The sequence below is a fragment of the Felis catus genome, chromosome B1 (genome assembly GCF_018350175.1).
Source record: "Felis catus isolate Fca126 chromosome B1, F.catus_Fca126_mat1.0, whole genome shotgun sequence".
Taxonomy (NCBI): domain Eukaryota; kingdom Metazoa; phylum Chordata; class Mammalia; order Carnivora; family Felidae; genus Felis; species Felis catus.
The window spans coordinates 94,327,887-94,352,571 of record NC_058371.1 but is presented as its reverse complement, the minus strand read 5'-3'; the positions used below and the strand labels follow the sequence as shown (position 1 = coordinate 94,352,571).

Below are 24,685 nucleotides of genomic sequence, written 5' to 3'. Positions count from 1 at the left end.
CATGGAAATGCTAAGTAAATAGGCCACAAAAATATTACATGTATGAAGGTCACTCTAATGGCATCTGTTTAAAAAAAAGATGTATTTTTAGAGTTAAATTTTAAATTTAGGATCGGGGAGATGCATACAATCAGCTTCAACATTGTTGATAATATTTAATTCTTACTTTGGATGGTGGGTACATGGTTGTTTACTCTGTTATTATTTTGCATATTACATACATTAAGATTAAATTATTTTTGCATATGCATAATAGTGCAGATAATTTTTTAAAGGCAAATATAAAATATTCTAATCTTTTATGCCTAAAAAGATTAATGATACCAAATGGATAAGCAATATATACATACCCCATTGAGACCAGAAATTTTTCTGATCAGAAAGAAAGTCACTGTCAGAAGGTGGCAGTGTAGCACTTTCTTTTCCAAATGAAATAGTTTTTAAAATACCAAATGTCATCCTTCCCAGATACAGGCCTTAGAGCCATGTTCGGTCCTGCAACTTACTTCTCATTGCTGGGGATGTCTCATTACAAGATTAACTGTTTAAAATGCAATGCTAATGTGAAAGTTCTAATTGGGAAATCCTATGCATGTGAAATTAATCTTAAGTAGTTTTATCTAGAATGTTTCCTTTTATGATGTTGGGCATTTCCAAATGTTGCACACTACTTCTATCTGTAGAAAATAAATTGTATATAGGATAATAATGCACTTTAATATTTTAGATATACAGGTTTCCCTTGTCATCCAAAAGTAGAGCACTCTTATCAAACCTTTCATAGCCAAAATGTTGTAAAGCAAAGAAGCAATTACAATTAATTTATACGGAAAGTTTTTGAGCAGTCCCAGACCCAAAGAGTAACGTCTTTCAGGTTTCTCTGATATGTTAGCACCATCTTGTTAATGGATGCACAAAATAAATCAAGATAAAGCACATATACTCACAGACATAGTTCAAAGCTATGACAACTTGATGTGACATGCTGAGTGTAGTTCCCAGGGAGACACCTTGGTGGTTCCACTCTCCCTGCTTGGCTCACTGCAAACCAAGTGCTGGACTGAACTGTACTTTGATTTTTTCTCCCCAACCCCCCCCCCCCAAACCCGTAAAAGCAAAAATTCCAAACTGGTGTAGCAGGAACTTTGGAACTTTCAAAAAGCAAGGGATACCTTTATATTAAAATGTTGTTCAAGTTTCTTTGTAATCATCTAATGCATAACTAGTATAAACAAAATCCACATCCTTAGCCATTTGTTTAGAAGTAACAATATTGGCAAACATTAAAGTATTATTGATTATGGAAAACAAATCTACATGGAAGAGAATGAAAAGTAAAATTTGCCCTCTATAAGGTAAGGAGTGGTAACATTTATCAGAAAAAAAAAAAACTTATGCTTTTATTTAGGACTCAGCACTGCACATTAATAGAAAACAATCAGGAAAAAGTAAGACTTTAAAATGGAGTAATATCATGTCATAATATTTATTAAAATGATTAGCTTTGTTGAAGATGTATGAGGGCTCATAGACATGAATGGGAATTGCAATTTCTAATTTTTTATTAAGGTCTAATTTTTTATTAAGTCATCTTTTTAGTGTATTTAATTATTGTGTACTTAAGATGGTTTTAGCCATCCTGGTCTCAAAGATGTATATTTTAAAATTAAAATTATATAATAATTATTTTGACATTAAGAATATAAATTTCATATAATAATAATTTAATTACATTCATATGTGTGTTTGTTAAAATTGTAATCACAGAGGATTTTCACTTAAATTGCTTTCAAGGTAAGTCAACATTTTAAAAAAATACAAATTGTATAGAGCAAAAAAACTAGACTTGCAAAATATTTATTCATACTGGTCAAATTTTACATGTCCTTGTATAATAGATGAAAATGGAGGACTACTACTTTTGTTTAACTTTATTTAGCATTATAGTTCTATTAATAGGCCATTTTTATGAAGGTGGTCAAGGATAACATATAGTCCATGCCCTTTTAGAGTAATGTTTATGAACAAAACATGTAATTATGCACTAGTCTTAGTGCTGCTTACATGACATATAAGAGAAATAGGAACAACAGAAACATGAATCAGGAGAGGCATATACGTGAATTATGGATCTTCAATTTCAATATTTGTAAGGTCCCTCTTACTAATGCAAAACAATGAAAAATGCTTATGGGTTATAATTATTCCCCTGAGGGTCAGAGACCAAAAATTATAAAATTTATTCCTAGATATAATGATATCCTTCAAAACGGAACCAACCAGAACCTTTGCTTTCATCTCTGCTCTACTAAGGTCTCTTGTCTGATGTTGAAGTCTTCATTTTTTCTCTCATAGCAGGACATGCTGCATCAAATGTGGTGACATGGCTATGCAAGGTGTAGCCCAGCATCTTTTTACACATGACAAACAAGACAGCAAAGTCTATCTTCCAAGAGGTTCTACAAATTGGCCTATGGGATTTTGAGATCTGATACAGCCTTGTCTACTCTAAACCAGAAAACATGCAAACAGCTTCTTCTAACTTCTGTTATAAATGCCCCCTGCAAGCCTGCTAGGAATCATTCAAGAATCCCATAAGTTATTAATTTTTTTATTTACACTGATTTGTAAGACCATTTTTCCAGGGGTGCCTGGGTGGCTCAGTTGGTTGAATGTCTGACTCTTGATTTTGGATCATGTCATGATCCCAGGGTCATGGAATTTAGCCCTGTCTCAGGCTTTCTCTCTCTCTCTCTCTCTCTCTCTCTCTCTCTCTCTCTCTCTCTCTCTGCTTCTCTCCCTTGCTTGTAATCTCTCTCTCTAAAAAAAAAAAAGAACCCCATAAATTATTTTTTTTACTCATTGATTTGTAAGACCATTTTTCCAGAAGCATATGTATCCACATCACAGAACAATAAATAGTTTAAAGGTATATACAATGCTCATTTTCAGCAGTGAGTTTTAATTTGCTCTTTTCCTTGACATTTTGGAGTACTGGTCTAAGGAAAATAAGAGAAATATTCTCTTAGCAAACACAAGCAATTCCAGAGAAAGATTTCATCCCTTGGTGATGAAAATATTACATTCATATCTTAATGACATCAGTTCATAGGCTTTTTGACTCAGAGTTCTCCAGAGGCAATCATAGATCCATAAAGTGTCCCCCAAGGCTAGATTTTGTCAACTCTTCCAGTTGCTGGGTTTGAGGAAGCCCAGAATCAGACCCACCTGTCTGATAGCACTGCTACACATCACTGAGGAGCATAAATCCATTCAGTTAAGTATGCTCAAAATTCAGAGTGTAACTGTATGTTAAGGATGATATTGATAATAAAGTTTCCTCGTACAGTTTGAAGTTTTTCTCCAGTATTATGTATAGATATAATGCTGAGAAATCTTAAGAAACCCTTTTAGTAATTTTACATCATATTTGTGTTGCAATTTGGCTCATCTCTATGTCGTCAGATCCTCTTCCACACTTTATTTTCTTCAGATGATCTTGAACGGTGAATCTACCATTCCCATAGTAAGTCAGAATTGGGCTATAGTGAAATTTTTAGGAGCATTTTCATTTGGAGGTGAAGTTTGGTTTCTAACAGCCAGAAGGATGATGTTTTTCACCAATAGTATTACTAGAATGACTCATGAATGGCTTCCATTTAAAAAGATATTGCATTTATTAATGGTTGTTTTAAATAACTTCTCTTTCAAAAAAGTATATCCTTTCTTGTCACTTATTTCACAGGCATCTGAAGATGAAATTCAATCTTTAATAAGTAAACTTGCATTATCAATTCACACACATACTTTTTCTTTTATCTCAAGTATTAATTTTAATATGATTATATGTATTCTAGATTCTGGCTTCTAAGAGAATAAAAGTAAAGTAAGATCTATGTCTCCTTTGAAAATCTTTTGTATTTGTGATAAATTTGTGAAAATACTCATTAACCTTCATGAATTTTCAATATTGATTCACCATTATGAAATATTTTCACACTATCTTGAAATACATTTGAATTACCTGAGAATCTCTAAATGGTAGCTTTGATGACATTATTGCCAAGATCAATTTATAATCACAGGATATTTTAATCCAGTTAAAAGATTATGGAATCATATAGATTTCATTTGTATTTATATAAAGCTTCAGTTTTATACTATATCAAGAGTAGTTGAATGATTCTCATCTCAAGAAGAGTCCTAAGTTCCAAACTATGGCTAATGATCACTATGGTGGACTGAATAATGTTCTCCCAAAGAGATCCATGTCCCAATTTCCAGAATCTGTGAATGTCACATAACATAGCATCATGTAAGTGTAGCTATCAATAGTGAGATGAAGGAAATACTTTAAAGTAAAATATTTGTAAGATATTATCATTTCCAAGGGGATTCTCCAAAGTTTTGTGGTTTGTTTGTATGGTTTTGATTTGTTTTGATTTTGGTTTTATTCTCCTAAACTCTTATTGTTTATAATATAGACATATAAATGATGTAGGAACATCACAATATAAAATTAAGCCAGTTTGAATATCACTTCTTATTCTTTTGGCCATTCCTAGTGTGAACTTTTGTAGTTATAAATGCTAAACAACATTATGGGGACTATAGTCTCAGTTATTTAGCAATTCAACCTGAGGGTCCTGCTATTCTCTGTGAGAATGCCCTTCAACTCCTATCATAGCAAAAGCAACAGAAATGTAAAACCTACAAATAAAAAGAAAAATTCAATTTTCACCTTTGGGGGAGTATTCATGCTCTGGAATTTACTCATACCATAAAGATGAATTCCAAATCTATAGATACTCCCAAAATGTTTATATATAGCTTTCTCTTCTTAATTATCTTTGGGATAACACTACTATCATGTTTTGTTGTTTATTGAAATCAAGAATTAAAGAAACACATACACAACTTATTCATTCAATCCCAAATTCTACCTATGTCTTCTAAATATTTTATTGCTCTCACATTCTCTTTTTTTGTTAATGGCATCTTATATTTTCACATTTATCTTCACTGTCCACTCAAATCCATCGGGTCTCTGGATGTGCAACATTCATTATTTTCCTGCCTTTAGCAAAATGCTTTTAATATCTCCTCTCTCACTTTATTTGTGCCCTAGGTAATTTTATCAAGCCTCATATCTTCAGAAAAATTCTATATGCTGATGACACCCACATTTTATTTCAAGACCCTAATGTAAAGATGAACTCATGCATTCAACTACCTACTCGTCATTTCCATTTTGATTTTTAATAAATATATGAAAGTTAGTAAGATAAAACAGAACATTTGGTTTTCCTTTCAGATCTGCTTCTCTGTCTCTTTACCATCTTATTAAATGTCACAACTATTCACCTGATTGCTAAGGCCAAAATCGTAATATTTATGATTGATTCATCCTTTTAATCATACTCTACGTCCTTTATACCAGCAAGTCCTATTGGGTTAACCTAATAACCTTGTTACTTCTCAACACCTTCCCCCTCTGGTTCAAACCACTATAGTCTCTCACTTAGACTACAGTAATAACCACCCTTCCAGTACTCCCTCTTCTACACTGCTCCCATACAATGATTTGTCAACATACCAGTCAGCATATTTTATACATTTAAATGATATCATATCATTACACCCCTATTTACAACTCTTCAATGAATTATGATCACTTGAAATCAACTTCAAAAGTCTAACATGGCTAATGGGACTATATGGTCTGGCTCCCATGTGTTTCCCCAACTTTTCCTCCTCACTCTTTCATTTAGTTCTTCTTTCCTTCTCCCTAGTCCTCATTTCCACTTCAAGGCATTTGTTATTACTAATTCTTCTGCCAGGAACCCTGTTCCTGCTGATATTTACCTGACAATTCCCACTCCCACATTTAGTTCTCTGATTAATCGAAGTGTCCTCAGAGAAACCTTCCCTTATCACTCAATCTAAATTATATACTGCACCTTTACCTCCCTTAGGGTGCATTTATATATAATTTGGCTTCCCTATGAGAATGTAAACACTACAAGAGCAGGGATTTTACATATTTCACCTCTGCATTTCAGCACTAGGGACAATTCATAGAACCTGAAAAGTCACACAGTTAGTTTTATTTGGTAAAAGATTAGGAAAATTTATATTGATAACTAAGTAATTATAAAATTTGTGTAATATTCCTAATAATATTTACATCTTTTCTATTTTTATTCTAAGTTTCTTTCTGACTCAGAAATACGTCCTTGGAATGGAGTCATATGACAGAAGGGAGTGCTATGAACAAAAATACTTATTTACCATGCTGGAATTAGGTCCCATTTTGAATACATGCATTGATATAAGAATTAGTACCTTGAGAGTACATTCATTCATAGGTGGGTTGATAAAATTGTGGGTCTGTAATTGCAAAGTTGATAGGCAGACATAATTCACTATGAGGGTCCAGACTGAGTAGCAAATTATCTTCTAAATATTATGGACTTCAACTGAACTGAAAGAAAATAGATGAAGATAGTTGTTACAGTCTGATTGAACAAAGGATGGATGTCAATATTGGTATATATATTTATGCTATTATAAGCTTAGTGGCTATCTTTAAGTTTGGTCTCAATAAGATAAACGACTGATCATAGAAAAATATCTACTTTTATCCATCAATATAAAAAATTCTGGTAGCTATGTCTCTAACATAGAAATGAAAAATTACTTTAGAGAAAACAGTTAAATTAGAGGATTGTGTTAGAGTTTGCACTATTTCATTTTTTTTTTTGACTTAGCTCTAATCAGCCAAACTTCAAATTCTCAACTATTTTATATTGATATTTTCAGTCACTTAATTAAAATAGCAAGTGCAGAAAATTGCATTTAATGTCTCAAATCAATGAATGTTAAATGTTCCCAAAGTACAAATATTCATAAGTTCAAAGCCTATATTTATGAATAATAACAAATCAACTTTATACAAAGAAGTTGGACACAAAAATTTTCTTGATTATTGAAAACAGACATGGCATATCTATATTGTGAATATCTTTTTTTTGTTGTGAATATCTAATAGTGAACTATTATTTAGTAGTTAGCTGCCCTACAATGCCTTTAACCTTTATGTTAAAAAGAGAAAAGGTTAAATCAGAGAAGCATGTTTTACATAAATGATTAATAGGTTATTAGGGCAAATTTTCATTTTATTTTATCTTTTTTTTATCAGAAGCATTTTGTAAAGTTAATTTATTTATTTTGAAAAAGAGAGAGTGCAGGAGGGGGAGGGGCAGAAAGAGAGGGAGACAGAGAGAATCCCAAGCAGGCTCCCTTGGATTCTGATGTGGGGCTCAATCTCATGAACCATGAGATCATGACCTGAGTTGAAATCAAGAGTTGGGCGCTTAACCAACTGAGCTACCTAGGCGCCCCTCATCAGAAGTATTTTGAAGTTGAGTCCAGAATACATTACCATTTGATTGTCATGACTTGCTCTTATATGACTCATACCTCTGTTCTCTCATTTAGGTATATTTTCTTCCTGGTTTAACTGAATATATCTAATTTTAACATAATTTAAGAATTTAGATAAAAAAATCTACGTAACCATGTATACTTTATTGGGCATCAGAGTGGGATACTTGGAGAGACATGGAGAGACAAAACAAATATTTTGCAATAAGGAGGGAAAAAGGAATCTGATAAATTTCAAAATAAGTCACAAATAGATGTAGGAACATAACTGTCTCACAAGACATGTTTTAAGTGAAATCAGCATCCATTTCAGCTGCACTATACAACAAGCAGTATATTGTATTGGTTAAGAGACCAGGGTTTAAAGCCACTACACTCCTGGTTTAAATTCTGACTATACCAAAAAAGTATCCTGGGCAAATTGATTCTTTGTTCTTCAGTTTCCTTTTCTATAAAATGGGACTAGTAACAATAACTACTTCATGCAGTTGTCATTGTTTTAATTTTGTACGTTACTATGAAAATGTCTTACAAAGTGCTTGATATGTAGTATGTTCTTAGCAGTTATCTGTATATATTCCCTTCAGTATGTATAGAGTAAGTTCTTTGATTTAAAAAAAAAAGTTTGGAAATTTTGCATGACCATGTTTTGTCCTTATCCATCCATATTCTCTGTTTTTTTAATATTCTTAACAATTATTCTAAAACTATAGCTGCAAGAGTCCCAGATTGGATTCCCAATGTTGGCACCCACTTGTATACTGTTTATTTACACTGAAATCTTTCTTGAAGGATCTTGGTTGTTTTCATAAGGAAGAGGATCTAACAGCAAAAATCACCATGCCGTATTTCCTAAACATTGAAGTGAACTGGGCCAATTGACTGGGCCAGTGTTTGCACAGGATCCTCTCCAAAGACATCCAGACCAAAAGCCTAAGCATATGAAATTCAAGGAACATTTATGCATACTAAATGCATTGAATCAAGGAAAATGTGGGAGAAAAAAAGGCCTTATTAAATATATATATTATTTTTTCCAACAATATGAAACAAAGTACAATTTAGCACTTGATTAAATTCAGTTGAAGGTAAAATATATAATCTAGAGTTCATAGTCTAACATCATTTAGTTATTATGTGCTTTAATCCTCCTTAAAAATAGTATATTCTAGATACCAGTTTCTTCCCAGTTTCAGATTTATTTTTTTCCAATTACTTTTCTGTTCATTTTTTCAATATACTTACTAAGTGCATGTTTTCTGGAACCTAACTGTGTACTCTGGATTGTATCTCAAAGAGAAAATCCAGGTATCCATTTACATTTTCCCTTGTATATGTAGTTATACTAACGTATAAAAGACTCCAATAGTTTTACATGACTCAGCATTGCTGCACTGTTATTTTGTATTGAGTCAAATTAATCACACTTGAACAACTTTTAAAAACTATGGCTCAAGAGGTGTCAAACTATTAAATATTTTTCTATTATAAGGACAGAGAATTGTTCACTGCAGAGAATAAAGTACCACTTTTGCATATATTACACAAACATTTTATGCTTCATGAAACCACAATAAATTTTCTTGCTGATTACTCGTGTAATCTAAGGATCTCCTGCTGTTTTATAGAGAGTCTTATTAATTTCACTCAAGTAGTAAAATTAGCACCTGTAGAGAACTCTTTAAGATTTTTTAACTTTTATCATATTAGTAATAACCTACTTCATTTATCATAGAACAGTTGCTTTACTCTGTCTCTCTATCTACTTAGCTTTGTGTTCTCTGCATTTAATTTTTTTTGAAAAAAGAAGGCAGAATTGGATATGGAATAATATGGTAAGAAATCTTAGCCTTCAGTTCAATCAGATTTAAATAAATCAGGCTCTGAACTTAGCTAAGCATCCCAGACTTAAAGAAAGAATGAAAGAAAGAAAGAAAGAAAGAGAGGAAGAAAGAGAAATGTACCTGTCCTTTGATGGATGGCATTATTGGATACAACTTAACACAATTATGGAATGATTTACTGAATAGTACTCTCATGGCCTGAGCAAGTTAATAAACTTTCTTTTTGTCGCTGTGAGAAGCACTACTAAACATTTTTCACTGTCTCCTTCAGAAGTATTTCATACCCAATGAATTTATATTTATTTGTTAGGCTGCATCCATATTTGAAGTGAACCAAAATATTCTCTGAGACTTCCCTGTATTCCAACACAGGAAGAACCACAGCAAAATCATGAGGATTGGTTCAGTGGTGCAGCCTGAGTCAGTTGGGGAAACTGAAGGAAGGTTCAGGAATAAATGAATTTGGGTAGAGAATGGTTTGCAAGGTAGAAAAGAAAGCATACTCTTACTAAATTCCTACTGCCAGACCATATGCTGGATGAATTCTGTAAGGCTTCTCTTTCATCCTCCTCCTGAACATCATGGAGTCTAAGGAACATGGCTTAGTTCAGCTTGTCTTCTGTGAAGGCAGAATTCACACAGTAGTCTGAACACAAAGTAGCCTGAAGCCTGAACTCAAGCTTTTCTTGTATAACAGCATATTGTTTCTGGAGAAGGTGGAAATCGCCTCAGACAAAACTAATAAGAACTTACATTTTATGTGATCTCCCAAATAAAGAGTTGGTTTACTTCTTTCTTTGTTCCTCTTTTCTTTCTTTTATTCTGTAGTGTCCTGTCTTTTTACCTTGCTTTGATTTTTTATTTGATCTCAGTCACGCTCCCTCATTTTTTTATGCTGAAGCAAAGTGGTATGCACATGGAATATGCTTGAAGTTTTAAAACCTTTTTAAATATACAGTTTTAACTTTAAATATAAAGTTTTAAATATACACTGAAGCATGGAATCTGGAGTCAGAATGTCTGGGTTTAAAACCCAGCTTTAGTTTTTATTACCTTCATGAACGTGGGCATAGTATAGCACCTTGTTCACCAATACATTACTAAAAAATGAGGATAATAAGAGTTATTACTTAATATAACTATGTTAGCATTAATGAGTTAATATATTCCAAAGTTTAGTATAGATTTCTTCCATTTATTAAGGGTAATATAATATATAACATTTCATAAGACAACTTATTTTTTGTATTTAAAAAAATTTTTTAATGTCTATTTGTTTTTGAGAGAGAGAGGCAGAGCATGAGCAGGGGAGGGGCAGAGAGAGAGAGAGGGAGACACAGAATCTAAAGCAGGCTCCAAGCCCTGAGCACAGAGACTGATGTGGGGTTCAAACTCATGTAGGGTGAGATCATGACCTGAGCCGAAGTGGGATGCTTAACCGACTATACCACCCAGCAGCCCCAAGACAGCCTATTTTTATTGCTTTTCCTACAAGATGATCCCCCTATCATCCTTCCTGTATTTAATAGCACCATAGATGTCCTAGATCAACTTCCTTGAGTAATACTTTCTGGGAATTGACCACCATCCTTCTTTTCTATCATTCCAAATTTGTTCCTTGAAACATTACATATTATGTTTACTTTATTTCCTTTATTGGTTTGGCACTGTAGTTCATTCTCATTTAGGGAACTTCTATCCTAACAGGTCCTGTATGCCATTTTAATACTTTTCCTTCTTGTTCTTTGTTTTTCTAGTCATTTCTTTGCTAATGTTAGAAGCTTCTCCTTCTTCAGTTCTTCACTTGCCTATAAGACATCAAAGTGCATAAATTCAGTAGACAATTGGTTATAGATTTCTGGTGCTTTGAACAGAAGTCTTTCTGAAAATGTAGCTTTAGGAGATACAGGCGTACAATTGGTAATCAAAGCCATGAGGGTGGATAGAGTAAACATGGTGGCAAAATAAGAGCCTTAGAGTGAACAAAAGTAGCCAAATGTGTAAAAGTCTGAGAAGTCAGAGTGGTAGTTCAGATACACACTTTCATATGCTGATGAGAGGTTAAGCGATATGAGAGGGAAGAATATCCATTACCTTTAGTGACACATTATCTATAAGTATCTTGATATCTGCTATTGACTGTCTCCCGGTTACAGTTAGCTCCCACAGAGAAGGTGGGGGGAGTTGGGATTTAGAGTATAGCTAAAGCAACTGGCCAAAGACAGGGGGAATGTCATCTCCTTCACTGCGACTAGAGAAATGAAGTAACAGATGAACACACACTATGGTGGTTGTATGGCTTCTATTTACTCTGAGAAGTAGAAGAAAATTGAAAAGGGAAAACTTGGAGAGAGTGGAGGAGTTTGAAATTCTGACTGAGAAAGTGAGATTATGACTGGTGTGACAGGGAAACCAAGTAGCAACTGTGGGTCAGCTCACATTAATAGTTGTGACAGAGGGGACTCCTGGATGGCACAGTCAGTTTAGCTTCCAGCTCTTGATCTCGGCTCAGGTCATGATCTCACAGCTCTGCACTGAGCCTGAAGCTGTTTGGGATTCTCTGTCTCTCTCTGTCTCTCTGTCTCTCTCTCTCTGTGTCTCTCTGTCTCTCTCCCTCTCTTTCTGCCCCTCCCCTTCTCAAAATAAATAAACTTACTGTAATAGAGGATTGGGATAGTTCTGATCTTTTTGGACAGTAATGTTCTATAGCAGTAATCATCAGCCCAATGGCTGACCAAGAGAAAGTGAAAAGTTTCTTCGTTCAGTGATGAATGATGCTAGTTTCATGTAGTTAAAAGTTAATGGGGAAAACGATGATGGTATTATGTAAATAAGGTCAATTTAAATTTTTCAATCTTACCTTTTCCTTTTCTAATTACTTTCATTGAAATGGAATTGTTCCCTATGTTTTTTGGATATATATTTCATTTCAACTAAAGGCTGCATTAGTAATTTTTGTAGAAGAGTTTTCTAGCTATGATTGCTATTTAATAAAATACCCTACAACTTAATGGCATAAAATAACTCTTTTATAATGCACATGGATTATGTAGGTTAAGAATTCAACCAGAGAACTAGAAAAGAGAAATTGCACTCGACACTTGTTAAATGTGACAAGGAATATTTTATTCAAGACTATCACAATGGGAGTCAAAACTATTGCAATAGGGGAGAGAGATTAAACCCAACTCCACTGAAACAAAAGAGCAGGGAGATTTTTAAATACTGAGGTGAACAAATGGAAGAGTACTGGAGGACATTGGAGAAAGGGCGGTCAATGTGATTAGGTTATTGTATTTGCTAATCTATTGAGTTAGGCTCCTACCCTCCCACAAAGAATCAGAGATAGAAGTAATATCTCTTTTAATAATTGCATTTTGGCTCCCAGGGCCTTGATAGAGACAATCTTATAGAAGATTTCATTCTCAAAGAACCAGGAAAAGAATCTACAATTGCAAGCTTTCTAAAGTAAATCCTCCAAGAAAAGGAAGGTCAGGGACCTATAGTTACAAAGAAGCTTATCTTAAGTTTAGTCAAGATGTGGGGAACTTTCAGGCCTTCTTAGTCAGCAAGGAGGTAAGCTTATTTCATTTACAGAAATAACATGGACATAAGTATTCAGACATAAGTATGCATTGATAACTGCTTTTGGGAAAGCAGAAAACTAGGTGGAAAACTATGAGCAACAGTCAGTAGGCAGAGATCTCACTTCTCCTTGAGATATGTATAATCCATATCATAATAGAAATCATCTGCCAAAACCCTGAAAATAATAAAGTACCACATATTCTTTTTTAGTTGTGCAGATTTTGTATATTATTCATTATACCATAGGAGAATCCAACTCTCAGATCAAAACAAGCCTTGCTTTATCAGAAGTTATATGTACAGGTTTACATTTGGTGTGTGCCCCACAAGTATACTAACAATTCAGACTTTGTATATTTTGATAAAACTTTTCACAAATTTGTAAAACATTCTAACTTTACAAAGAACAACTTTAGATTTCAGATATGTCTGTTAAACCATTCTCAAAAATCTACACATGGGAGTTTAAATTGGTACTACTTAAAAATCAATTTTATGGTCAGTTTTTGAGTCTGGTTAGATTTAGCCCCACATTTTCCAATCTCCTCTGCAGTTATAATGTAAAGAGTGAATTATTGCACAGCACGAATGACCTGAAAAGATCTTATTCCCTAGGTTCTGTGGTGTGATGGTGGGACGGATGCTCATAATTGCTGTTGATGAAAGTCAGCAATGCACAAACCAGAAGTTTGATGGAAAGATCTCCTAATAGAAACTTAAAATTTCTGTAGATAATTAATATTTTTGTTGTTGTTCAATTTGTTGCATTTGCAGTTTTGCTTCGGTCCAGATAACCTAATGAGCTGCATGTTTTGCTACACTTGGCAAAAATAGAGTTCAGATATCATACTTCAAGACCTCAAAGGAAGAAAAAATAAAAACGTTACCTCTGATTAAAATATACTTGGGTAGAAGCTTTCTCCCAAAAATCTCAAGGATGTGAGATACCATGAAATTGTGACAATGTAAGATAAGATAAATACTGGTAATGTTTCATGGACCCAAATTACCTTTCTTATTATTTTGCAAAGTGACAAGTTTTAATTCCAGATTAAGTCTGCACATCAGGTAGCCTGTCTTTATTAGTTTGTAAAATGAAAAGTTGCATAGGACAGAAACTATATCTATATATGTGAAATAATCTCAGAGAATTGGCATTTCAATTATTTTGACCATTATCACAAATGTCAGAATGGTCTGATTTCCACATACATAATAAAAATATCCAGATATCAATATAATTATACATATATATGGATTATCTTTCCACCTTCACATAATATATATAAATACAATATTTTATACAGGTGCTACACAAATTGATATCATGTTATCTCTCTAGTGACATATAGCATAACTTTATATTGCACTTATGACAAGTGAAGTGAAGGGAAAAAAAGTATGAAACTCATTTGAATATAATACAGCCAAATTGAGCTATAGGACATAGTGTTGGAGATAACTTAGCCTAATAACAGACTAGTTTTCCATTTCCATTGCATACACATGCATAAACTGACTCACTAAAAGCAAAGTGTGTATACACAAGATGAAGTAAATATTCACTGGATTAAAAAGAAAACACAAAGAAAACCTAATATGTGAATCCTGAATAATCTTTAATACTAAAAAATTCTCTAAATTCTCAATGTTAACTTAATGTCATGTGTAGATTTATTTATTTTTAAAATTTTTAATGTTTATTTTTGAGAGAGAGAGATAGAGCATGAGCAGGGTAGGGTCAGAGAGAGACGGAAACACAAAATCCAAAGCAGGCTCCAGGCTCTGAGCTGTCAGCACAGGGCTGAAAGCAGGGCTTGAACTCGTGAACCAGATCATGACCTGAGCAGAAGCTGGATGCTTAACCAACTGAGCCACCCAAGTGCCCCTATTTTTTTGTTTTTTAAAGTTTTATTTATTTTGAGACAGAGAGAGAGAGAGAGAGAGTCAGCTGAGAAGGGGCAGAGAAAGAAAGAGAGAGAGAATGCCAAACAGCCTCCATGCCAACAGAACCGGCTCAGAGCTTGATGTGGGGTCAGATCTCAGGAACCATGAGATCATGACCAAGGTGAAATCAAGAATTGGACACTTAACAGACTGAGCCACCCTGTCATGTGTAGATTTAGTGTTAGATGTAGTGATAGCCAAGTGACGTCTTTTAAGTCATCTTAATTCCTTGTTGCTGTTCTTTCTCCTCTTTCTCCTCCCTACTATCTTCTCTGGTCTCCTCTCCCTCCTTTTTATCTTCCTCCTCCTTTGTTCTCTTTTTCTTCTTTTTATTCAAAAAATGAACATAATATTATGTCTATATATGATGAGAAAACCTGATCATCTTAACAATGGTAAAATCAAGTACAATTAAAATTTTGCTCGGGGCACCTGGGTGGTTCAGTCAGTTAAGCGTCTGACTTCGACTCAGGTCATGATCTCACAGTTAGTGAGTTCAAGCCCCGCATCAGGCTCCTTGCTCACAGCTCGGAGCCTGGAGCCTGCTTTGCATTCTGTGTCTCCCTCTCTCTCTGCTCCTCCCCTGCTTGCACTCTGTCTCTGTCTCTGTCTCTGTCTTCAAAAATAAATAAACATTAATTTTTTTTTTTTGCTTAAACTTGCATGAGAAATTATAAACACATTTCACTTTAATTATTTCAACATAGAACATATGGATATTCAGGAGCACTAAACTGGTTTTAAAATAAAATTAACTTTAACTCAACTTCAGATAAAGCATGCTTATCCAATGGTTATTTGTAATAAATAGTTTTAAATAAACTAATCAATAAACATTCAAAAGATACCTTTAGAAGCAACTAACATGCATTTTTCCTGGCCAGAGGTAACTTAAACTTCCTATCCCCAAACAGCAATATTTCATGATGCATTTACAGATTTTAATCAAAACTAAAATCATAAAAGTTCCTATACTCCTAAACACTGTACTGGGTGTTATAACATAGTGAATCCGGCAAAGGTTTGAGTTGATGCTAACTTGTTAATCAACTAGAAGAATGAGAGTGCAGAAAGCTGAGGGAGCTCAATACAAGGCATTTCTTATCAAGTATACTGAGTGGTAATTTAGTAGCTGCAAAGAATGAATGCATTTCTTTTTTTTTTTTAATCTTGCAATAGTAATTTCAACATACCATGTAATGTGTCTTTAGGTTCCATCTACATATGATATATCACAGGTAGATTTGAGTTAATAAAATTTCCCCATAAAACATACAAGCAAATATGTTTACCTAAACTATCCATAAAAATAGATAGAAAGCATATCATTCTTGGGGCATCTGGGTGTCTCAGTGGGTTAAGTGCTCAACATTTGATTTCGGCTGAGATCATGATCTCACAGTTCATGAGATCCAGCCTTGGTTAGGCTCTTCTCTGACACTGCTGGGCCTGCTTGGGATTCTCTCTCTCCCTCTCTCTCTGCCCTTCCCTTGCTTATGCTCTCTCAAAATAAATAAATAAACTTAAAAAAAACCATATTGCTCTTTTGTGTAGAATTTTGCATCTCTTTTCTGTATCAGAAGGTGTTTAGAAACATGGTAGTGATGTCTGAATTACCAGACATATTTAAGAAAATAAAAAATATTTTCAGGATACCAAATTACTCAGAATATAAAATACACCCATACAGACAAGAAATAAATTACACAATAAATAACTAGTAACTTTTTAATTTCATCATTATTTAAATTTTTGAATCAGTTTTTCTTGCATTTTTTCTCTTTTAATTACTCTTTATTATATTTTGGGCTTCATGAATAAGGGGATTAAAGCTTTTGGAGAGAAAGTATGGGTTGTCTTTATTTTTTTAAAAATTTTTTTTCAACGTTTATTTATTTTTGGGACAGAGAGAGACAGAGCATGAACGGGGGAGGGGCAGAGAGAGGGAGACACAGAATCAGAAACAGGCTCCAGGCTCTGAGCCATCAGCCCAGAGCCTGATGCGGGGCTCGAACTCACGGACCGCGAGATCGTGACCTGGCTGAAGTCGGACGCTTAACCGACTGCGCTACCCAGGCGCCCCAAGGGTTGTCTTTACTTTTAATATAATAGGCCATTTATGCCTCAATTGAAATAGTAAATATAATTGAATAAATTTATGGACCTGAATCTTTGGGTGAGCAAACTTATTCCACAAAGTAAATTACCCCTTTAGTTTATAGAATAATATGGATAGAGAGTGAATTAAAGGCTCTATAAAATGGCTTACTTATGGTACTCTTTGCTGTTAGGATAAAAGCTTCTATTTGTCCAAGGAGAGATTTAGGTCATCTGTTTTGTACACCACCTAGCATGCTAGTAATAAGCAATCATCCAAGAAATCAATTTTCACTTTTGGTGCTCTGTAAAGAAAATGGTGGTCTGTTTGGATTATCTTATGGTGTCTAATAAGGAAAAACAAAAGGTTTCCTCCAGTGGTATTTCTTTCTTAAATTTTACTAATTAATATCTTCTTCAGTAGGGAAAATGTCATTAACACATTCAGTTGGGATGTTAAGCTAAATGAAGTTAGTGCAAATAATGGTTTATTTGTTGGATCAAACATATGAAGCAAGCATTAAATAATTAAAGTTATTAAGCATTTTCTTTTGTTCTTTTGGATATTGGCATAGATAAAATATATTATTCCTTAGAAAAATTTGAAGCAGAAGTCGGAATTATCAACATCATGGTCCTTAAGGTATTACCCTCTTCTAATGAACTCCTTCATGGATTTTCTTAACATCATTTTAAAGTAGTAAAACATGCATAACACAAGATCCTAAAAACTAAAACCCATTTGTAACTACACTGATACTCAGTACTTCCTCTGTTCGTACATAATTAAATATGACACTCTTTATTGTGTTCATGTAACACAATGATATATTGAAACAAATTCTATTTCCTAAATTAGTGTTATTTATAATTATTTTTCTAAATTAAGAATCTTTTTTTTAAGTTTATTTATTGATTTTGAGAGCGAACGAGTATGCACACACAAGTGGGGGAGGGGTAGACAGAAGGAGAGACAGACTCCCAAGCAGTTTCCACGCCATTAGTGCAGAGCCCGATGCAGGGTTAGAACTCGTGAACTGTGAGTTCATGACCTGAGCTGAGATCAAGAGTCAGACACTTAACTAATGGTGCCACCCTATATTAAGATTCTTAATCTTATCTTAAATGTGAATCTTATTTGCATCACATTTCTAGATCACTGAAAATATATGAACATGTGAACATACGAAAATATGAACAAATGATTTTACTGGTAAATATCAATGCCCTGTTTGTAATCATATTAGCTACAATGTTGGACTTAAAACACATGCCCTTTGATCTCACTTTTCCTAAAGTACCTCGACACCACTAGCACTAACTGTATTTTAAGTGATGGAGAGAAAAAAAAAAACAAAACTCTGTAGACTTTTTCACTCCAATACCATTATTCTTATTCTTCCATATGTTACTGGTAACTCACTCTATGTTTAATAGAGAAGTGTTGGTAAGCTGACCTTCACCAAAATATTCCACAATTTGCTTAGATTGCTAATTGGGAGGATTCATTTTCCTGCTTGAAAAAAGGGATGATCAGAAGTAAATTCATAATTTACTGAGTTGTTTGAGGATTAAAGGAGTCACTTTTTTTTAAAGCCTTAGATAAATTATAGGGTCTTGACAGTGTCAGGGATTAATATTTCAACCAATGTTAGAAATCAAAGTTGGGTTTTGCTTTTAATGGCCAGTGACACAAGAATGTAACGTCTTCTCTTCTCTGACAAATGCATACTCCTAGTGGGGTTCTTGAGGGAGATATAGGCAAAAAATAATAATAATAAAAAAATTAAAAAACACAAATGGGAAATGAGATGCTGTATTACTATCTTTGAGGTGTCATTATTTTTGTTGGAAGAATTCAGTGTGAGGCTTCATAAAGCTGGGTGGGGCCAGCATAGTCGGGCATAGTCTCTAACCATTAAAGGTCAGGCATAGTCTCTAACCATTAAAGCTACAATCTAAAAATGAAGATAAAATAAAGATGCTTTCAAAAAAAGTTCATTTGTTTTTGAGAGAGAGTGTGCATATGTGCACATGCACATGTGCAGCGGGGGAGGGGCAGAGAGAAAGGGAGTCAGAGGATCTGAAGCAGGCTCTGAGCTGACAGCAGAGAGCTCCGTGTGGGGCTCAAACTCACAAATGAAACCATGAGATCATGATCTGAGCCGAAATCAAAAGTCAGATGATTAACTGAGCCACCCAGATGCCCCAAAATAGATACTTTTAAACTTATTTTGCCTACCAAGCATTACTTTTTTCCCTTTATTGATATTAAGATTAATTGCACTAACATTCTCATTTTTCGAGCCATTCCACCATCCAACTTTTACACTGTGACTTTGCAGCTCCTCCCATTAAAAGGCAAAGTGTATTTCTCCAATCTTGAATCTAGGCAGTCCTGGCCAATAGAATGCAATAGATCTGACAAGCCAGTTCTAAACCTAGATATCAAGAGTCTTGTGTGTGTCCCACTCTCAAACTTTAAACACCAGCTTCTGCCATGAGAACAAATTCAGACTGCTGGAAGATAAGATACAACATCGAGCAGAGCCACGTCCTAACACCCAAGGCCATTTTACATGACTCAGACCCACTCAGTCTAACAGATAAGTGCAGACATAAGAATAAGCATAGTTAAGGTCAGCCGAATCCAGCTTATATTAGTATAATCATCCTAAATATCCATAGCCTTGTAAATAATGACAAACACTTGCTTTTTATGATACTAAGTGTTCAAATGCTTTATTACACAGAAATAATTAAATGATACAATTGGATGCTTCACTAATCATTTATTTGTATTACTTACCATATAGGATATGGCCAAGGCTGCTCTGTATGACCTCTAGAACTGGTGAACATCACATCTAGGCATGGTCAACACCCAGTAGCCCAACACCCAATCTAAGTGTTTTAGGAATGGATGAAAGTTAGACCAGCGTTTCACTAGAGATCTTTTATCACATTTTTTAGAAAAGTCTTTCTCTTTTTGATGGATTAGTCAACCAAACTGAGAGTGACAATCTAGGAAACAAAGAGGAAATGTATCAGTGACAGACCCCTTAGAACATCACTGGAACTTTGGACTTGCTGTATCTGAAGCCACTACTTTTTGGTTATGTAAGCTAACAAATTATTTGGTTAATTTTTTTTAACAGAAGCAAGCATTATTTGTGTTTCCATTCCAACAAAATTTCTGAGGATTTTAACACTGTCTAGCTAGTCACATAGGAGAAGAAACTGCAAGAGACTGCCAGAGAGGTACTGTGGTCAACCAGTCCTTAAAGGTAGATAAGAGAAAGTGAAAGACAGAACAAAGGGCAGACACATTATCTTTTTTAATACATAGTTCCCCCTTTCCAAGTGAACATGTCCCAAGCCTTTTCTCTGAATTTAAACTGTCATATTGAACATCCACTTTTTTTGAAGGAGGAGTTGAGATTATAAGTAGGAGGACAAGATAAAATTCTGCTATGACAAAATTAAACAAAGACTGAAAGTATTGCCCCCCCCACACACACACAACACACACTCCTATTACTAGGCATGGAAGCTGAAATGATCAAATTGCACAAATCTTTCATTGGCAAACAGACAAAGTATGTTTCAAGATTCTATTTTCAAATATAGTACATTCTGGAATGGAAGGAGAATAATGTCATACTGATAATTTTCTAGATTGCTTACAATTATAACTACACTATTCTGTCTTCCCAGGTGCCTTCATTTGTTTGGGTGTGTATGCACTCAGGAAGGTAGCATCTTCTATTTAAAGCCACTAGACAAATCAGGAAATTTTGTCAATTGTCAAGCAGCAGGCTCACTATAAATGACCCTCTCTATTTTAATGTTATTTGACAAATTTGTCTATATAAAGTATCTTTAAAAATATGATGTTCAACTTTTCTGCACTCCCAAATGGAATACACAGTAACTTATTTGAATTTTGGGGCAAAAAGATCAGTTAAAGGTAGAAGACAGGAAATATGAAATGCAAAAAAATAATTTTTCAAGTGTCTTTGGATAAAATAGCTATTATAAACTCAGGTATATGACAGTTGACAAGTTTAGCACGAATCAGAAAAGTATGTTTTGATGATGATAAACCTTTTATGTTCAGAAAGGAAAAGCACCAACAGTAAAATTATCCCTGGAGAAATATGATGTGAAGTTGACTCACCACTGTCAGCATTTGCTTTAGAATCCAGAATCTTAGGAATTTACTCAGTACAAACAAAAGCTAGAAAGGTTGGCTATTTGTCCAACAATATCTTCAATAAAACAAAGAGCGAATAGTGCACACTCTTGAATTTAGCCGTGAAGATAGTTGGTCTCTGTGCCTCTATCGCAGATGTAGGTGCCTAAATCTGTCTATATTTAGCATGTAGTGCCACTATACCTTATGTACACAAGAGAGTGAAAACCAAGAATAGGGTTACATTAATTCACGACTGTTATGAAATAAACAATTAGATTAATATCAACTGAAATCTTCTTAAATAGGGCTCATTTCACTTTCTCTACCTTCCTTTAACACTCTGGATATGTAGTATCCATCCATTTTTAGGAATGAATGTAAGTAAATAAAATACCTGAAACTGTGTTAAATGAAGGTCCACTCACTAATTATATGGTTGTTAGTTTTTCATTTGATACTCTTCACTGTAAGCTTTTTTCTAATTTTACTTTCATTTTCAAGTCTAATTTTAAAAATACATCATCAAGAAAAGAGAGAGACTTGTCTTTCTTAAAGGCTAGGGGAAGGGCATAGTTTTAAATGAAAATTAAACTGGTATTTAGCATAGTTCCATTTTCAGTCCAGCATTCGTTATTCCCAGATACATAAACTTGTCAGATCCCTGCAGTGAACAACAGAACACACTATAGTGTTGGAATTGTAATGGGCAAGAAAAAATAAAGTGAATGGAAGAACAAATACAACAACGGAGGAAAAAAACAGAGGAGGGGAAGTAGGGAGAAAAGTTGTGTTGATAATCCAGACACTCTGGCCATGGAAATAAATAATGGGATCATTATTTACTGGATTAAGATTTCACTGAAACAGTACTTGGAGTTTCTTCAGTATATGCTCTTTCCACTGCTTCTGAGGTGGTATCTGTTTCCCATGTTAAATTTAGAAATGTGTGATTATAATAATATAATGTTGCTTAAATTTTTAATACACTTTAATATTTTTAAAATATCTGTTTCTGGGGACCCTCGGTGGATCAGTGGGTTAAACATCCAACCCTTGATCTCAGCTCAGGTCATGATCTGGTGGTTTGCAAGTTCAAGCCCTGCATTGAGCTCTGGGTTTATGGCGCGGAGCCTGCTTGGGATTCTGTCTCTCCTTCTCGCTTCCCCTCCCCCACTTGTGCGTGCGCACTCTCTCTCTTTCAAAAAAAATAAATAAACATAAAAAATAAAATATCTGTTCCCAAATTATTATATTTGTTTTAATTATAACATAACAAAAATTTATGCAAATGTATTTTGATAGATTTTATAGAAACACAATGATGATTCTGAGAAATGAAATGGTAGATGCAGAACAGAAACCTTCTCTCTCCTCATCAGTGCAGCATCTATTGTATCTCATGGCCTTCTTAGTAGTTGTCCAACTAAAATTCTCATAGAACTTAGTGAAATTTTAAGATATATGTACAGGGGCACCTGGGTGGCTCAGTTGGTTAAGCGTCCAACTTTGGCTCAGGTCATGATCTTGCAGTTCATGAGTTTGAGCACAGTTCGGGCTCTGTGCTGACAGCTCAAAGCCTGGACCCTGCTTTAGATTCTGTGTGTGTCTCTCTCTCTGCCCCTGCCCTGATTGTGCTCTCTTTCTCTCAAAAATAAAATAAACATTACAAAATTAAAAAAAAAGAGATATGTACAAATGAATGTTTAAGTCAAGTTACATAAAAGTTATAAAAATATTCTTAAATTTTTGACTCAAAAGCCATTGACTATAATGCCTTCTTAGTTTATGAATTTTGTCCAATATCATCATAGAATTTGGGATAATAAGAATACAGATTAGTATTAAACTATAGTTAGAACATTTTTCATGAAGTTTTTATAAGCTTTAGTGATAAGCAATCAAATCCATCTATGGAAGCAATTTTGTGTGCTGTATAGCCTGCGCATGTGTTTTCATTGACATATATATGTCTGGGGACATATAGTAAATCACAATTGTCCCTTGAATGAGGGTAACTGTTCTTAAAAGTGTATTTGGTTCGCACATCCTTATAATATGAAGACATTGATTACATATTAAAATTGGGTAGACAGAAGAATCAAAACTAAGATACATAGAAAGTTAAGCCAGAAAAATATTCTTTTTAATAATAATTTAAACACAATTTTTAAAACTTTGGTAGAAAGTGTAAGCACAGAGGTTTTAAATTTCAGTCATTATAATTCATTCCTGATATGAATCATTTTCTAAAATTAATTTATTAATTACAGCAGTTAAGTGTAATTATTCTACCTATTCAAGATTTTTATTATTACTTTTTAACACCAAGATAAATTCAGTGGAGGGTAATTACCATAACAATAATTCAGCACACATTTTCCGATCTGCTTGGTATTACAATATGTTCTCCAGAGTACCAGCTTCCACATTAATCAGTCATTCACGAACTTACCTCCCTGTTCAGTCAGGCCTTCTAGAAGCAATTTAAAGGATAATAATTTTTTTCCAAAAGGAATTGGCAGAGGAGATGTCCTTGTCCTGATTTCTGTTTTGGTTTTAATAAAAGCATTAAATAAACTACAGGAAAAAATAGAAAAGCAGAAGAAAAAAGTTTATCAAACAATCCTGGGTGCCTAACATACACACACAAAATGCAAATCAAACATTTATTATGTTAGAAAAGAACAGACTCCTAAATCATGTGTCTTCCTGAGCAGTGTGTCCCAAGTCTAAGACAGACACCTTTATTAGACACCTTTTCCCAAAAATGTCAATGCACCACTGAGAACATCACATCCAATTAGCACTGCACTGGGCACCCTGTTGTCACATTCAGTGATCCATAAAGCAAGGACTAGAAAAGCACAACACAGTTATGTCTGGCTTCCTGTTAGAGGCCTTATCTGCTCATAACTATATATCTGAGTTTGTAGAAAGTTCAGCACATTTCAGAATTACTCTTGTATGCATTCCACCTCTGTCCCAACTGTATTTCTAATGCAAACATGTTGCACTAGCTTTGTTTCAGAAGAGGCCTAAGTTAATATATCCTCCTATTACACAAATGGAATTCTAGACAGAGATGTTTTGAACATTTGGGAGTTATAACTATTCCTGAATCTGATGAAACAATGAGCACTAATCCCATGAAAGTATTAGTGTCCACATATTCTTCTTAAATGATGATTATTAAATGGAATTTTATGTATGTAATGAAAGTTAAGACTACATGCTCTATCATTATTATAGATCATTTCTTTCTCCCGTCTCATACCTTGCAAGCATAATGACAGACAGACTGAAATGTTGACTTTTCTATATCTTTGACAACTGACTTAAAAATTTTTATTATCTTTTATGAAATAAAAGATTTTACTTTTCTATTTAATTTAAATTCAGTGGGAAGGATAAGGACACCATATGCCTAGTTATGTACCGCTCTTTTTTATTGGAAATTGATTTTAATTAATGTCGTTTACAATGTAAAATTTATTGACAGTGTTGAAAATAAAAGCTATTAAAACTGTAAACCAAGCAATATAAACAAAAATATGGCCTAAGACAG

General features: G+C 34.1%; 1 long non-coding RNA gene across 1 annotated transcript; it reads right to left on the bottom strand.

Annotated features, from left to right (window-relative positions):
- Nucleotides 1-2,773: 2,773 nt before the first annotated feature.
- Nucleotides 2,774-23,778, bottom strand: LOC109498978. The gene is made up of 3 exons (XR_006597422.1): nucleotides 23,573-23,778; nucleotides 6,346-6,484; nucleotides 2,774-2,820 (listed from the first exon to the last, which is right to left on the bottom strand). It is a non-coding gene; the product is annotated as an uncharacterized LOC109498978 (long non-coding RNA).
- Nucleotides 23,779-24,685: the final 907 nt, after the last annotated feature.